Source organism: Phyllostomus discolor, chromosome 7 (assembly GCF_004126475.2).
Source record: "Phyllostomus discolor isolate MPI-MPIP mPhyDis1 chromosome 7, mPhyDis1.pri.v3, whole genome shotgun sequence".
In the NCBI taxonomy this organism is placed as follows: domain Eukaryota; kingdom Metazoa; phylum Chordata; class Mammalia; order Chiroptera; family Phyllostomidae; genus Phyllostomus; species Phyllostomus discolor.
The window spans coordinates 109,443,261-109,461,570 of record NC_040909.2 but is presented as its reverse complement, the minus strand read 5'-3'; the positions used below and the strand labels follow the sequence as shown (position 1 = coordinate 109,461,570).

Here is an 18,310-nt window from a genome sequence, read left to right as displayed (position 1 = left end):
TATGCCCACTCCCTCAGGCATGCTTGTCCATGCCTTTCACATACACACACACACACTCCACTTTGCATGTACTCTAAATCTTATGCTTCTAGAATTGTAAAATTTAGAGTACATACAAACCAAAGTATGTGTGTATGTGTGAAAAGCATGGGCAAGTATGTCTCAGTATGTCCATAACGGTGAGCACAATGCAGAAGTTCAGAGTAGATATTTGTAGATTAGCATATCACCAGTTAACAAAATATTCTAGATTGTCAACCACAGTGAAGGAAGCTACACTGGAGCATAAGATTATTTTAATTACATGTTTTATTTTAAGATAATTGTATATTCACATGCAGTTACAAAAAAAGAATAGAGATTCTCATGTACGCTTTACGTAGTTTTCCCCACGTAACATCTTACAAAACTATAGTACAACATCAGAACCAGGATACTGCATGATACAATTAAGGTACAGAACATTCCCATCAACACTAATGTCCCTCATGTTGCTCTTTTACAGCTATACCCACTCCTCCTTCCTCCCTGTACGGACACCCTCAGCCCCTCAAGTCCTAGCAACCATTAATCTCATCTCCATTTCTATAATTTTGTCATTTTACAAATGTTATATAAATGAAATCATACAGCATATAACATTTAGAATTTTCTTCTTCTCATCCAAGTCATTTCCTATATCAATAGTCTGTTCCTTTGTATTGCTCAGCAGTATTCTGTAGTATGGATATACCACAATTTGTTTAACCATTCACTCATTAAAGGGCATCTACATTGTTTCCAGGTTTTGTCTGTTACAAATAAAGCTGTACAGGGTTCTGTATGAACATATACACCTTCATCTCTCTGGGAGAAATTCTCAGGAATACAATCACTGATTTCACAGTAGTTGCATATTTAATTTTTTAAGAAATTGACTCTTTTCTTAGAGTGACTGTGACATTTTACTTTCTCACCAATGATGTGTGAGTGATCTAGTTTCTCCACATATTTGCCACATATTTGCACTTAGTGTTGTCAGTTTTTAAAAATGTTAGCCACTGTGATAAGTATAGAGTGATATCTTGTCAATTTAATTTGCATTTCCTTAGTGGAAAATAATGCCCATCTTTCCAGGTGCTTCTTTGCCTGCATGTCTTATTTAGTAAAATGTTTCTTCTTATCTTTTGTCTAAGTTCTAATTGGATTGTTTGCCAACTGTTGTTTTGAAAGTTTATATGTTGTAGACACAGTCACCTGTCAGATATGTGATTTGCAAGTATTTTCTCTCAATCTGTATCATGCCTTTTCATTCTCTTAACAGGGTCTTCCACAGAGAAAAACTTTTTCATTTTCAGTTAGACCAATGTATCACATTTCTCTTTTTAAGGATCATAATCACTGTGTCAATCTTAGAGCTCCCAGTCCTAGACCCTGAAAATTTTCTCCTATTATTTTCTACAAGTTGTGTAGTTTGACATTTTACATTCATGTCCATGACCCATTCTGGGGTAACTGACTTAGGTCAATGTCCATATATTGGTGGTGGTGTCGGAATGCTCGAGCACTATTTGTAGAAAAGGCTATCACCTTCATTGCACTGCTTCGGCACCCTGTGGAAAATCAGCTGACACGCCTACCTGGGTCTATTTCTTTGTTCTCTGTTCTTCTCTGCTGATCTGTGTGTCTGTCTCTCCATCAATTACTGTACCTCTGTAATAAGGCTCGAAACCAAGTAAACTGATTATCCCCATTTTATCCTGATTTCAGGCAGAAAGCATCGTTTTTCACTATCAAGTGAAATGTTAGCTGTGTATTCTAACAGATGCTCTTTATCAAACTGAGAAAGCCCTTCTCTATTTCTGTTTTTCTGAGAGTTTTAATCATGAAAGGACTTTAAATTTCCTCAAATGCTTTGACCACATCAACTGATATGGTCATGTGATTTCTCTTCTTTAAATAGTTAATACAGTGGATTACACTGATAGGCTGCCAAATGTTGAACCAGCCTTGAATGCCTGAAATAAAACCTCCTGAATCATGTGTCCTTTTCTATATAGAGTATACACCTCTTTTTCTATACTGCTGAATTCTATTTGTTAATATTTTATTGAAGATCTTTATGTCTATATTTACTCCTTCAGCCTCCTAACTGCCCCTGGTGATGCCCTGCATGGCTTAGCACTCCGCCTTTGGAACTGAATAAAAAAGTATCTTTTCAATGGCCGTCATCTCCCGATCTGTTGGTCTCAACACACCTGAAGAGTAACAAAAGATATTTTAAAACATATGCATGTTGTAAATGAAAGTTCTCCCACTGAGATTTCTAGGATGAGAGCCTGGAGCTTCAGGCACCCATTTGCCTGCCCAGTGCTGGCAGCCTGCCTGCAGGATCAAGAATTAGAGACGAGAAGGACAGAGACAGGCTCGTATTACATCACATGGGCCCTGGATCTGGTCTTGCCGGCTGTATCACTAAACTTTCCAGTTATGAGTTACTTATTACCTCCTTTGGTTTACTCATTTTAGTTGGATTGCTTTCACTTACTGCCAAATATTCTGATTCAACATCTCCAAATTCATCTCTTCCCCCCAAAGCTTCTTCTCTAATTCAAAAAAAGGAATTCCCTCTTTTTGTTAGTAAAATCATAACTGTTGTTATCATTCAGGCTTAAAAGCACAAAATAATCTATTCTCTTCCATATATTCAATCACTCAGTCACTAAGTCTCATCATTCTATACTCCTACATTTTTTTCTCCTCCTCCTACCGGTAAAATTTTTATCACTTTAATTCAGATCTTCTTTATTTCTCTCACTTAGCTAAAGCAGTATAATGTCATCATACTGTGATTTACCATATGAAATATATATTTGGTTTTTGTCCCCACTTTTGGCACAGAGCTCCTAAAACCCTTGAAATCCCCTCAGTTAATGAGGTGGTTTTTGCACCATGCCTAAGATGGGCCCTGGCTGTCAGGGGGATCAACCATGTGATTAGAGGATTGCAACTATCAGTCCCACTGCTCCCCACAACATCCAGGGAGGGGAGTGGGGCTAGAGATTGAGTTCAGTCACAATGGTCATTGATTTAATCAGCCATGCCTATGTTATGAAGCCCACACAAACCCCAGAAGGACAGGATTCAGAGAGCTCCCAGGTTGGGGAACACGTGGAGACACATGCTCTGAGAAGTCCTGGAAGACCCAGTCCCTCTCCCCGTGCCTCGCTCTGTGCATCTCCTCCAGCTGGCTGTTCCTAGGCTATATTCTTGTCTAATAAGCTGGTAATCTAGTAAACAAAATGTTTCTCTAAATTTTGGGAGCAGATCTAGCAAGTTAATCAAATCCAAGGAAAGGGTTGTGTGAACCTCTGATCTACAGCCAGTTGGTCAGAAGCACAGGTAACACCATGGACTGGTGGTTGACATCTGAGTGGAAGGGCCGTGTGTGAAGCCCTCAACCATGGAAACTGAAGCCCAAAATAGTGTCACTTGTGCTAAGCCCACACCACCAAACTGAGAATAGGTAATCTAACTTCAGTGTCAACCTTTCTTCCCAGGAATGTAATCTTAAACAGTCAGGCATTTCCTGGTCAGCATTAGTGAGGACACCTGCCTCCTCATAGGCCCCCACGGCCCACCCCGCAGTGGTCTTGCCTGAAACAATCCACTCTTCAATAAATATTTCCTTGTCCTACTCCCCCCCGCCCCCCCCCCCCCCCCCCCCCCCCCCCCGCCTGCTTCTGCCTTTGAAAGCCTTTCTTTTTCTAAAGCTCTTCAGGGCTTCTCTCTATTTGCTAGAGGGGATGTTGCCCAATCCATGAAAGACTGAGTAAATCCAATTTTATCTTTAAATTTATTTGGTTGTATTTTATTTTTTTAACAGTAGTGTCAGCATTGAGTTGACTTGTAAGAAACCTAGCTGCTGTCTGAGAATTGCTTGGATGTGGGGGTGGGGTGGGGGAAACCCACACAGACTGGAACTGGTCATCAGAATCTGACAACCTTGTCTCTACAACCTTGTCTTACCTGCCCTGAACAAATCAAGCACCTTGCTCTGCTTTTTCCTCTCCTTCTCTGCCACTCACCACCCCCGCTCTCCTACAAGCATCTTGAGTCAAGCTCAGGCACAATCTCCTCCAGCATACTTTTCCAGACCTGGCTCCTCTTCTCCCAGGTAGTGTTGGATGTCCACTTTCATTTCTTAGCACCTTCTGCTTACCTCCTTTCAAAGTTTACCACAATCTGAATCAAAATTACCCAGATTGTGTCAGTAGGCTTAAAGCTTTTCAAAGAAAAGATTGGTGTCATGGGAATGATCCACCCAGTATATAGAAGCTCAAGAAATGCTTTTGAGCTTTTGAAGTGACATGTGTCTCTGCATCCTCCTATCCCCATCACTCAGCACACGTGTGGCCTAGAGTAGCAGCTGAACTGATGCTGGCTATCTGGGCAAAGAGACTCCTGCAATGAACCAAGTGTGCTCCCCCTCACCCCAGTTCATATGTTGAAATCCTAACCTTCACGTGATGGTATTAGGAGGTGGGTCCTTGGGAGGCAATGAGGCCATGAGGGTAGAGCCCGGGTGAATGGGATTAGTGCCCTAATGAAAGGGACGTCAGAGAGCTCCTGCACCCTCTTTTTCAGCCACGTGGAGTTATGAGAAGATGGCAGCGTGCACACCCAGAAGAGGATCCTCACCAGAATCTGACCATGCTGGCACCATGATTTCCGGCTTCTAGCCTTCAGAACTGTGTGAAATAAACTTCTGTTTTCTACAAGCCACCCAGCCTGTGGTCCTTGGTCAGAGCAGACGGGAATGACTAAGACACCTCCTCACCTCCAGTCTGTCTGTACTTCTATCCACCCAACACTCCACTTCAGATTAATCGTAGTTCAGGGCCTTTTGAATTTTCTGTGTCCGTGCTCCAGGGTGCATGATACCACCATTGAAATTTACATAATTGTGTCAAATGTCTCGACTATAGACAGGCTGTCTGATCTCAACTGGGTCCTCTGTATTGCTTGGCAACCCTTATATTTATCTTCAGCTGACCCCTATCAAATCCCCCAGAACAGCTGCTACAAAGTTTTTCCATTCTCCTTAAGCCCCAAATTCCACCCCTACTCCCCTCATGCTCAACAAAAGCTCTCCTTGTCTACACAAGTGAGGAGACACTATTGTGACCATGAGAGGCCTTGGTTTTCTTCAGCCTCACCTCAAAACTCGGTCCTCCTCAGCTCCTGTCCCAGTGAAAGAACTGCCCGCCCTCTTTTCCAAAGCTGAGTTCTCTACCCATAGTGTGACAACTCCCCAGTTTTTCTCCCTCTCCTTGTCTCCTTCTCTTCTCCTCAGAGGAATGCTTCAACCTCCTGCTAAGATTTTTTGAGCATTTACAAAGTGGAAGGTGCTACTGTAACCAGTTTATGTGGATCAGTTTATTTAATCCTGACAACAACCTCTGATGTTCCTGTTATTGCATTTCCTACTTTGTGAACTAGAGAACTCATGGTAGCAGAATCACAAAATTTACTCCCAAGTCACCACACTTCCCACTTCCTCATACACTTGAACTTTTCTAAAGAACAGTTGAAATTGAGTTCTTCTGCCTTATTTCCTTCCTCTCTTCCACACTGTCCCTACATCATGTGTCTGAAACCAGTCACTGTGACTTATGACAGAGCATGTCTGTGTCTGTGGACAAGGACAGGGGCACACACATCCTGCACATGCACGCCCCCAATATTAACATTGGTTTGATGTGCATTTGTTGAAATGTGAAAAATAAACTCAGTCCTCACAAGAATTGTATTTTTTTTAATGTATCAGCATAGCCTTTTTCTCTTTTTCTCAGCTTCTATCACTTTTATTATAATTTTTAAGCACTGTGTGTTTAGAACTGTACAAAAGAAACTACAGCCCTGGGGAAGGTTTTCTTGGGTTTGAAAAGTGCTCACAGCCTGGATATTTTTCTTTAGTTATCTAACCTAATCCCATGGTCCACAGCTTGGCACAGTCTCCGTGGCTTTCAAGAAGAATTTTTCTCCGAACAAGGAGGACAAGCTCAGGTCCACAAAAGGAGAGCAGACGACAGTATCAGCTGAAACTGCTTCTCCTCCAGAAAGGCCAGGCTGACACCACGTCAGCTGAGGAAGCAAACATTCCTTCCATTGACAAGTGTTTAATTGGACGGTTTGAGAATCGAATGTCATGTATGCAGATGCAAATGCTTGGAAGGTTGTTTACAGTGCCCTCCGTGCCAGACAGACTCCAATGCCAAGCCAGCGCACAGCCTCCCATTATTCTGCTGGGCTCAGCTTCCAGAGATGCTTCAGGGCTCTCTGAGCCTTGTAAATTTCCACATCCAAAAGCTCATCTGTGTTTTCCAAGCTGATTCCTTCTTCCCCCCGTGAGTAGTCACAGTCCTTCCCCTGCCAATCTCTGTTACTGCCTGCCCTGGCTCACAAAAGGCTTTGGAGAAATGACTAGAGAGGAAATTATTCCAGCTCTGCAAAGTGTAGAGTTGAAGTGTTAGTAGTTTTTGGGAAACTCACAAAAGAAGAAACGCCACACTCTGGATCCCTGATGTAGATCCCAAAAATTCAGATGTAGAAGTCTTAGTTGATATAATTATTTCAAGGATTGTTTCTGTTATTCATTGACCAGGAAAATACAGCTTACTGACTCAGCTAATAGACATACCAGCCATAAAGAAGCACTTGGATTGGGAGGTTAAACAACGATATACCAAAAATGGGGAAACCCATTCACCTTTAAGAATTAAGCTATACTGGGCTTTGAAAAATGCAACACACACAAAAAATGCCATTATCAGAAATTGGTATGATGCCTTCATTGGATCCTCTTCTTCTTATCAAATACCATCTTCAAGTGGAATTTTTAAATGTTTCAAGTCCTAAGTTGGAAATACATATTAAAGACATTGTTTATGCATTATGTTACAGATATTTAATATAAGAATAAAAGTGCTGCCACTCATTTTATATTTGATAAGCTATTTTTGTCCACTGGGTTCCACTGTGTACAAAATCATAAGAAAATTACTAGCATTTATTAAGGAGTTCATTCATTTATTTATACTACAAACACTGATTGATTACCTACTAAGCTCAGAGCAACTGCAACTGTTTTGGATATGCTCATGTACAGAAATAAAGAATATGTCATCCTTTGCTCCATGAAGCTAGTAAAAGAGGAAGGCAAATTACTGTCATACAAAACAGAAGGAAATAAGTTGTCATGTATTTACAATAAACTGATGATAAAATGTGGATTATCACAGGAGAGAACAGGAAGAAATAACAGAGGAGATGGTATTTCAGCTCAGCCTTGCAGGATATATGAATTCTCAGAGTTGTAACATGGGAAAGGTATTTCTAGTTAAAGAACAACCATGAGCTAAGGTGTGAACCTTTATAATATGTTTCCCAGAAATGGTGAAAAATCTGGGGAAGCTGGAGGATTATAAAGCACTCAGGAGAAATTTAAACACATACATACAGTACATGTATCCCCAGTCCCATTTCAGCCCTAGCAATTCAGAAGCTAGAGAGCTAGGCAGGACCCGAGAATCAGTATTTTTAAAGCTTCACGGGTCATGACGTGCACTCACGATGTGATGTCACACACACATACAGAATGCATAGGGGGACACAGTCAGTGTCATAGGCTGAATTGTGTCCTACTCACCAAAAATTCAGATGTTGAAGTCCTAACCTCCAGTACCTTGGAATGTGACTACATTTGAAGACAGGGCCTTTAAGGAGATGATTAAGTTAAAATGAGGGCATTAGGGTGGGCCCTAATACAACTGATGGGGGTCTTTATGAGAAGAGGAAATTTGGACACACAGACATCAGAGATGTGCATGAAGAGAAGAAAGGGTAAGGAAACAACGAGAAGAGGGCCATCTGAAAGCCAAGAACAGAGGCCTCTGAAGAAACCAAGCCTGCTGACACCTTGACCTTAGAGTCCCAGCCTCCAGAATTGTGGGAAAATAACTTTCTGCTGTTTAAGCCACCCAGTGGTACTTTGTTATTACGGTAGCCCTAGCAAACAAACGCAGGAAGCAAATGTACTAGAAATCCAGCTAGAGTTCTGTCTTAATGCCAGATCTTTCAGAACCTTGAGTGCTGTATTACGAGTTTAGCCCTTATTCCACAGACAAATTCTCAAGACATAGGCCTTCTGAGAAGGGAAGAAACAGGAGCCAGCCTATGATCCAACTCATGAGGCGGTGTGGAGGGTGAAGTGGTTTAAAAGATTCCGCCTAGCCAAGGCAAGAGATAATAAGGGGTAAGACGAGGGCAATCATAGAAACGATGAGGAGGGGACAGAAACATTCAGGAGCTATCACAGATAGAAACTACAGCATTTGGTTACTTATTAATTTTGGAGGATGAAGAAAGGGAGAATTAAGGATAACCTCCCAGATTTTGAGCCTGTTTTAAACCACATATTTCAGATACATCACATTACCTCCTCTCTCATGGATTGAGTACCATTAACCAACATAGAAAACACAGAAAGAACATGTTTGGGAATTAAATCGATGAATTGAAAACCAGAGGAGAGAAATCAGAAAGAAGTCAAGTGTAGAGATACAGAGCTCCTAACAGCCACAGGGCAATGACAGCATTCCCCTCACTTCTGACTTCAGCCCAAACATGCAAAGAGCTTGGGAGTCATCGCTCCTGTCCTTACAGCAACAAAATAATGGAACAACCTGAAAATGTACAATGTTCCTTGCACCCAGCAGAGAGTGGAGGGCACCAAGCAAACCACCACCCTCAAATCTAGAAAGACAGGTAAACCCAGGGAGTCACAGCACAGGTCACCCTTGTGCAGAGCCCTTTGGAGCCATAAACTGGTAGGAAGAGTCAAGCAGCAGTTTTACAAATTGTTGTGGAATGATTATAGACTCTTGTGACAGGGAGAAACTCCTGGCACCCCATTCTTGTGGGGAGGGCACAATCTGGTGCAATCACAAGACAACTATGACAAAAGAGCAAAGATAGGAGAGAAACTCAAGTACCAATGAATGATGGTGGTTACTATTGACAGGGCACTGGCCACATGGCAGGACTATCCTACATGTCTACATTTCTTAACCCTAACAACAAACCTAGAGGGCAATGCATTCGCTTTCTATCACTGCTGTAATACATTACCACAAACGTGGTGACTTAAACGACACAAATTTATTCTCTTACAGTTCTGCAGGTCAGAAGTCCAACACTGGACTCAACAGATAAATTAAAGTGTTGGCAGGGCCGTATTCCTTTCTGGAGATGCTAAGGGGAGGATTTTTGCCTTCTCCAGCATCTGGTGGTCACCCACACTCCTTGTCCCATGGCCTTTCTCCTCCATCTTCAGAGCTGGCCACGCTGCAGCTCTCCCGCCATCCTTCCCTAGTCACATCTCCCTAGCACTCTGACTCCTCCTCTGTGCCGCTCTTCCACGGTTAACTGGGTCCACTCAGGTAACCCAGGGTAATCTCCCGACTTTAAGATCAACTAATTAGCAAACTCAATTCCATCTACAACCTTAATTCTCCTTTACCACATAACCTATCATATTCACAGGTTCCGGGGATTAGGGTATGGATACTCTTCTGCCTACCACAGCCAGGTATAATTATCCTCATGGTACAGATAACCAAACGGAGGCATAGAAAGGATATGTAGTTGGTCCAAGGTCATATGGGTATTGCCGGCACTCAGATTGAAACCCACTTTAAAGCCCATGTTCTAAATCATTAAACTATGGAGCATACAGGGTGCTAGCACATCATTAGTTTAAGTGGTAAACTCCAGGAACATTTGACCTGAGTGGGTAGGGAAATGGAGTCAGCACAGTGCTGAACTCCACAACTTGCTCTCTGCTTGAAGACTTCAGTGGGTATTCGCGATCCTCCGTTCATCTCTACTCAGTCATTCCTATGGCTGCTGGTTTTCTTTAAGCTTTAGTTCAGGGAAGCTAATGCAAAGAAAAGCCTACAAAAGTACAGCCAGGGTACTTCAGGCAGCACGTTTTGCAGTAGAACACATACAGCATTATTGACTGAGAACACAACTGAGTGTAACAACTGCATCTTCAGATGAGTCACAGATTCATGTATTTTGATGATAGTAAAAAAAAAATCTCAAAATGATTCCAGGCACAAAAAGAGCACATATACAAAGGTAGAAGATGAATTATATGAACAGTCCGACCAAGAAAAAGAGAGGATGTTTTCTTTTCATCATCTCCAAAGTGAGCTAAACCAGAGGACTGAGGCCCAGGACCAGGAGGACTCTGGAATTCACTTACATCTTCATTTGGCTTTTTTTTTACCATCTTCCATAAATGTTTCACGGGAGAAATAAATTTTCCACAATTAAGAGATTATATAGATAGATAGATATACATACATATATATTATAAACATATATCCATATAATAATATTTGAATAATATTAAATATATCATATTTTGAAACTTTTTATATCCCTGTTCACCCTTATAAATTATATTCTTGAACCTCATTAGTTACATTATTCAAATACTACCATTTGCCTTTTGCATATAGCCATTTGGCTTTTGTCTACTTGATTTGTCACCTAAACAACACTTCTTAAGGGCTCCTACAAATTGTTTGGGTCATTTTCTCACTTGTAACCATTTCCTTTTTATATTTTGAGGATAAGTATTTTTCAATATTTGGTCCATAAAAAAGTCACAACTATCCTGTCTTCCTCAGAGATTTTACCTTTTATCAACACAAAATAATTCTGGATCTAATTTAACACTTTTTGCTTTGAATTATACTTGGCCTCATTTTTAAAAATTGATTTTAGAGAAAGGAAGGAAGAGAGAAAGAGAGACGGACAGAAACATTGATTTTTTTGTTGTTGTTCCACTTATTTATACGCTCTTGGATGCTTCTTGTACGTGCCCTGACCGGAGATCAAACCCACAACCTCTGCACATGGGGACGATGCTCTATCCAACTGAGACACCCAACCACAGCCTATACTTGGTTTCATTTTAATAATAATGTAGAACTCAAGGCCTATAAGACTTTCTGGTCTCCCTATGCTGCCCCACTGTGTTGGTGAGTTTACATTCAGTACTATCTGCATGAGTCCCATCCTCAGACCAGGGGCAGTCCAAGTGCTGGGTTTCTCTCTTCATTTCCCTGCTGAGCTTTGTCCTACTCAGCGTCCTACTTATAGGTGCCCCATAAACATTCAAGGTAGCTAGATGAATTTAACTGCAAATCATTATGTTCAATAAGCTGTAAATGGTTTCTGATAATCAGGGGACCCAGCTCCAGTCCCCATCTTCATATCTGATGCTCTAGTCAGAAATGTCTTCGCATACCACATAATCAATGTAGACGCAGCTTACTGCAAATGTATCTTTTATTTTAAAATCTGAATTTATCCAGACAGTATACTAAGGAGTGATTAAGTTCACTTTATAGAGGGCATATTTGCCTCAGAGAAGATTTACTCATAAGACTGTTTTAGATTGTAGACTTCCATTACATTGAAAGTGTCACTGACTTCCACAGATATTCTACACACACAGGTCTTCATGGCCAGCTCTACTGCTCGTAGCAGAGTCGGTGCCAGGAACCCCTTCCATCACTGCCTCTGTCCTCGCAGATCCTGGCTTTCTTGGCCTTCAAATATCATCCCCTTTACCTTTACACCATGTGACATGGTGGAGGATGGAAGGCACACACTGTAAAAGGCCAAGGTTCCAAGGCAATGCGAGGCTCTGATACAATGAATAAAACAGTGGATTGAAAGTCTTTCTAGACATCAGATCTGATGCAAACTCAGCCTCCTAAACACCCAGATTTGTAGTTTATAAAAGAAAAGTAACAGCACCTGGATGCACCTGCTTCTGAAGGTTCATGTAACAATCAAATTTTAAAAACATTTTTAAGTACAAGGTGCTAAGCTAATAAATTCTTTTTTCCAAGCAAGTGTAATGTCACAACACTAAGAGAGCACTGCTTCAGCCTACCGCCTTTGTTAGCAGCTGTCTGTCATTGAGTCTGTTAAGTGTTCTGAAAATTCCTCCCAATCCTTATCCTTTTCGCTGTATCTTACTCTTCCTTTGTTATTCTTCCCTTAGTTCAAAGTCTCCCAACACTTTCTCTGCAAAATAACATCAAACCCTCTGCCCAGTACCTCTGACCGGTCTCCCATATGTCCTCTCCTGACATGTTGAATAAAATGAGAAATTGAAGTTTGTGATATCCTTCCTTTAAAGAAGTATAGTTATTTGGAAGAGCCAGCTCAAGTGCCTATACCTGTGTCCTTCCTCATCCGTCCTCTCCGCTACACTCCTGCCATTTGTTCTTCTGTGTTCCTTTCAACCACTCCCCTCTGTGTTGCTCTGTTTTGGTTTATCTTGCTGGCTTATAATAACCCCTCACTGTTTACCTGTCCCCTTTTCTCCATCATGGAACTTGCATAGCAATTAGAGTTCTAATAAACTTGCCTTAAATATGGTGTAATGGTCATTAGTCAAGTCTAGTGTGGTTTTATTTTCCTTCTTTTTGTGATTTGGGGAGATGATTTGTCTGTTTAGACTGAGGACTTGTCATGACCTCTGACAGGTCTCAACTGTATGATGTCACAGTAGAGCTGTAGTCAAGGCTGTATCCTGGGGGTCTCTCCTGAATGTTCTGCAGTTACTCATGGTCTTTCTCTCAAAATCCCCTCCTCATCTTATTTCTATTATTCTCATCAGTGGTATCTCTGTTCACCTAGTCAAGCAATTCCAAAATCTCAGAATTATTTTCAACCTTCTTTCCCATGTCCTAGTCATTAAATGCTATCTTCTCTACTTTCTGAATATTTCTCAAACCTGCCTTAGTTTACATCCTCATCCTAGTTCATCTGGACTATAGCAAGAACATTCTCGTTTTCTTCTGGCCTCCTGGCTTTTCCCTCATCAGTTCCTCTGAAACATTACTCATGAAGCTATTTTCTAAAGAAAATCCACATAGCATCGTTTGCTTAAAAATTCAGCTTAAAGACACTTGCAAAAACAAAAGATGATGTAGGCTGTCATACAATCCAAGCAGCATAGCATTCAAGGACCTTCATGCTCTGGCCCCAACCTCACAAGACCTCTTTACGGAAACCATCCCTTTCTGGGAGTGCCATGGTCTTACTCACCCCCTGTCCTTGCCCAGGTAGTTCTCCTGGCTTGGAGCACCCTTCTCCCTTTCCTTGGTTTTTAGGTTCACATGCCAGTTCCAAATTCACCCACTCTGTGAAGTCTTCCTCAGCTCTCCCCATATCTCTTTCCTGAGAGAGTGAGTAGCAATTACTTCACATCACCCACGGTATCATTATTTTTGGACAGGTCACTTTCCTTTCCTACGTAAACTCAATATCTCATTCATTTTATCAGGCACAGAGTACACTCTCAAAAAAATGGTTACTGTAACTAATATGTGCTGAATAAAATAACTAAAGAGAAATTCCAGAGATCTAGAAGCACATCAGTCCAACTTCTTTACTGCATGAAAAAAGCAGGGCTCGGGAATAAAGAGGAAGGACTAATAACCTGGCTATAGCAAACACATGAACGGGTTGTTTATTTTTAAAAGCTAAGTGGTTTAGGAAGGGTAGGGGGAGAATAAAGTACCTTTTAAAGTTCTGGCTCCAGGGAAAACAAAAATCGTTGCTTTAATGTTCTTCCCCCATAATATTGTGAGCAATGAGAAGGTCTATTCCATCACACCGGCCTTCGGGGCATAAAATTTCACCCTCCTGAGCTAAATCAAACTGGCATCAGCTCTCAGTTTTTCAGGTGGCCACAATTGGTCTCTGCTTTCCATGAAGCTAAACTTGACTGACAAAGAAGAAACAAAATAATTTCCCCCTTGTTTTATGAGCCCCTCTTTCGCTCTTGTCAGTTAATTATGAAGGCCCCAGAAACTCATCTTGCACTCGAGTCCCCGGATTACAGGGATGCAGGCATTGCACCTTGCCTGCATTAGGAGCTGTGGTCTTATAAAGAAAGAGGCTGGTATGTGAGGGGACATAGGCATGTACAGACACAAGAAGATACATTTTTGGCATCATCAGGAAGTGCAGCATAGTGTTCATTGTATATTACATAACTTTATTGTATTCTACTTAATATGTGATAATTTTACAATAATTTCAGAATAAATTCAAATATTTAACATTAAGAAACAGGTTGGGAGGCAGTGCCTTACCAAGGACACCAAGCTAGCCCAAGAAACAACATTACTCAGTACTCATAGCTCACAGCCCTTAAGTGCCACTCACTAAAGATAGCTCTCCATGTCACCCATTTTCTACTACTTAAATTGGTCAATCTGAATGTGTTTAAACTTAGGATGCACCTGCAGCATCTAGGTCAAAGTATCTGAGTGCATGCAAGCCCCAACGGAATTCAATAATTTTCAAAATGATATAAAGACCAGTTCTTTGTAATTCGATCTGAATCATTCCAGCCCTAGGCTCCCATCCTAAATTCACTTACCCACAATGCCCCAGAGAGTATCCTGGAATTGTCTGTCTTTGGGGAAGAGAACCTGCGTCCATCTGCCTGTGTTTTGAGTACCTGACTTTCACATTTTTCAAGTGCCGTTTCTAGTTAGGAAGGTTAAATAGGGATTACAATAGTACTCAGCTCTTGGGCTTATACTAAGAATTACATGGGGCAATATAAGCAAAAATAAATAAATAAATAAATATACCAATGCTTAGCAGGCAGGCAGTGCCCCGTAAATACTAACTTTGTTACATTCCATGGATGAACAACATATGAACCCATAATTGGCTCCTTGGGAAAAAATGTCTGAGAAAGTTGGGTTTTTTCACCAAGCACCGTGTTTGGCTCCACATTGCCCAACAGACTTGAAGTAACTGAAGTAGGTAACATTATTTTATTCAACTTAACTTGTTTGGGACATTGTTTTTGTTAAATGTAGCATGCAAAAATATATTTTAATAGGTATGTGAAATGCCATAAGTGCTTTTAAAAAATCTCTAAGGTCCTTCCAGCTCCACAATGTTGTGATCTATGATAACTAACCTCAAGTGCATGCAAATTAATGGTGTTTCAATTCCCTGGATATAATGGAAATATATGGCATTGTCAGTCTGGGCTGCATGGAGAACAAGTTAGACCCAGGACTGGCAGCCTGTGGCAATGCAGAATAAAAAACCCTGCCCTTTCTTTCTCTCCACCAGCCCAGAGTCTAGTGAGCTCCCAGGTCCTTTTGTAGTACATATGGAGAGGAAGGGGAGTGGCTGCAAGGTGCAGAGAAGAAAGGAGGGCCATGATTGTGCAGAACTCCCAAGCAGAGCAGCTGAGGTAAATAGAACTTCATTAAATCACCTGCAATTTCACCTTTTAAGCCTGGTAATAGAGAAAGTCCTAGAACAGGGGTGTCAAACTCATTTTCACCAGGGACCACATCAGCCTCATGGTTGGTTGCCTTCACAGGGCTGAATGTAATTTTAGGACTGTATAAACGTAACTGCTCCTTAACAGTGAAGCGAGAGCTTGGCAATGCTGCCGGTTAGAAACAAGGTGCCAGGCTGGATACAACAAGATGGAGGCCGGATTCGGCCCGCGGGTCTTGTGTTTGCCACCTGTGTCCTAGAAGTGTAACTCTGGAAGGGGACCCACAACCTCCCACATCTTGGAGATTAAGAAATTAAGAACTGAAGAGATCAAGTGACAAGTCCAAAGTCATCCAGCTTTTCCAGAACTGGGTCTGGAAACCTAGAGCTGATGCAGTGACCAACCGAATTAGAACAGTCTCAGCCTATGTAACTTCCAGAGTATCTACACACAGATAAATGTATCTCTTCTCCTCTCTGTACTAGAGTCAGCCTCCTTCAGTCACTCACAAGGTAGCCAGTGCCTGTCTCAGGGAAACAGGACTCTTCATAATCCTCATTCAAGAGAAATGTCTGGTTTTACAAACAAGTTACTAAGAGCAGGGTCACGTGGTTCTACCTTTGATTCACACTTATCTTTCTGAAATACGATAAATAATATGGTGACAATGACTCTCCAGAATTCCAAAGCAGAAACAAAACACAAGCAAGAAAAAGCCTAAGCATATTTTGTTTTCAGGAACACCTATACAAAAATCCACCTAAAATGTAAACGAGAGGGTGCTTCTGGCATTATTTTTTTTTAAACAGCATCAACTAGAACTCCTTTTAAGTAGCTTGCACAACGGAATGACTCCATTGACAAAAGTACAACATGGACAACTTTTTGGAAAACTAGCAGAAGATGAGTTGTAAGCCTGTGTCCACTGCCTCCACTTGAAATGTATCTGTATCCGTTCAGGCATTCCTCCATTCAGCTCTGGTTCAGGTGTTCTCACTCATTCACTGACTCATTCCTCACTTCACCATTCTGCCTTTTGGCCCTCACTCCTTCTTCAATTACGCATTGAGTCCTACTGAGGACTGACAAGTGAGCGAACTTAGAGTGGAGCCTGGACGGCAGCAAAAGTGAAAGTGCAAGGGGAAAGAACCTGAAAGGGAACCAGATAAAGCACCCTGGAGGCTGGGGGGCTAGGAGTTTGTTCCAGACTGGGGAAAGAGGGAAGTTCCTTGGGGGCGTGGGACTGGGCCCGGAGAGGAGGGGACAGAGAGGCGGCGCAGAGGAGGCACGGTCCAGGTCTACTCGCGGCGGCTGGGCAGCCTCCTGCTCCATCCCAACGCCGGGAGGCTTCCCAGTTGTGGGCCGGGTGCGTCCCTTGTCAAGGAAGCCGCAGGCCCCAGTCTCCCAGTGGCCTCCCAGCCCTGTCCATCAGTCGCTCCCCAAAATGAGCAACCTAGAAAGCCCATCCCCGAGGCCGCCTCCGGCCTCAGCCCGCCCCCCGGGAGGAGCCGGGGCCTCGGCCCAGCTGCCCACAGGCACGGCGGTAAACGCACCTGGTCCGGCCTCTTGGGCGGCTGCGGAGGGGACAGCAGCGGTGCCCGAGGCCAGGCTCACAGGCCAGGGTTCAGGTCACGGCCCTTCGCGCAGCCTGTGTCCTCGGCCCTGCCCCCTGCGCCGAGGCGGGAAGGCGGGACCCGGGTCAAAGGGCGGAGCTGGCCGGGCGGGCGAAGATGGGAGGGACCGGTGCGCCACCTCCAACACTGCCCAGGAGGGGGAAGGGGCGGGTAGCATTCATTGGGACTCGGGGAATCTTAGGGCCACAGGCCCACCCCACGGCTCCTCACCTTTTGGGTTCTGAGTCCTACTAGACAACTGAGTGCCGCCCTGGGTCCCGATCCCCGTGGCCTTGCTTCTTTACAAAGGAGGCGAACGGGACTCGCGGGTCGCCCTCCGACCCCCGCGGGCCCTTACTGCTTCGGGGCCGCGGGGTATTCCAGCAGCTCTAGCTTCAAGCACAGGCTGGGTCAAGGCGCTGACGCAGGTGTTTTGTGCTTTAGAGTGGCGACGCACGCAGGAAAGCCAGGCATTGTGAAGCTGAAAGGAAAATGCTATCGGTTTCGGTGGCGCTGAATGAACCTGGCTAACGGCGTCTGGAAACTCAAAGCTTTGTGAGCTGTCAAACGTCTCTGAGGCGTGAGCGATTAAACTGTTATTTTCCCATCCTGCTGGTTCAGGATTGCCAGTGATGAAAGGCAGAGGAGATGAGCCAGATAGGGATCAGGAAGAGTCATTTCTCTTCACTTGATGCATTAATTATATGAAGGTGCCCAAGAAGAAAGGAGACTCATCTGATTACTGCCCCGTGTAGCTTATCTCAAAAGGTCGCTCATATTGCTGGCCACAAAGAGTGTGCTCAGGTATTTTCAACGGTTTATGTTTTGATAAGTTTTCATTTCTTTAATACGCTTATCAAATACAAACGGTTATCTTTGAGAAACATGAAGCAATTCAGATCTCTCCTCTTAATCAGAAAAAAAGTTTTAATTTAAAAAGAAAACCACATGCTCACTTGGGAGAAAAAGCACAAGTTATGCAATGTCCATTTATCTACATACACATACCCTTCAGTTAACAATCTCTCTAAACATTTATTAACCCCGTTGCCCACCGGATCAAGTATGAACTCTGGTCCTGGCCCACCTTTCCAGGGCCGTGTCTGTGGTGCTAAATCCAACTCCACGGAATTACTTTTTTTCCTATTGGAGGTAAAGGACAAGTTTTATTATTTCCAATTTTTCAGGGACTGTTAGTTTTGTAAGATACAACTAAAAACTTGCTAGAAAAAGTGAAACAGACAAAAGATCTATAAGGCACACTGCAGCTTTCATTACAAGCATACAAGTATAAACTTACTCT

The 18,310-nt window shown here is 42.7% G+C and overlaps 1 protein-coding gene across 1 annotated transcript in view; it reads right to left on the bottom strand.

Annotated features, from left to right (window-relative positions):
* The window catches only part of CPQ (carboxypeptidase Q), a 404,327-nt gene extending 387,238 nt beyond the window's left edge, over positions 1–17,089 (bottom strand). The window contains exon 1 of the mRNA XM_028534004.2: positions 16,948–17,089. The gene's annotated coding sequence lies outside the window, so the exon portion shown is untranslated. The remainder of the gene's footprint in view (positions 1–16,947) is intronic.
* Positions 17,090–18,310: the final 1,221 nt, after the last annotated feature.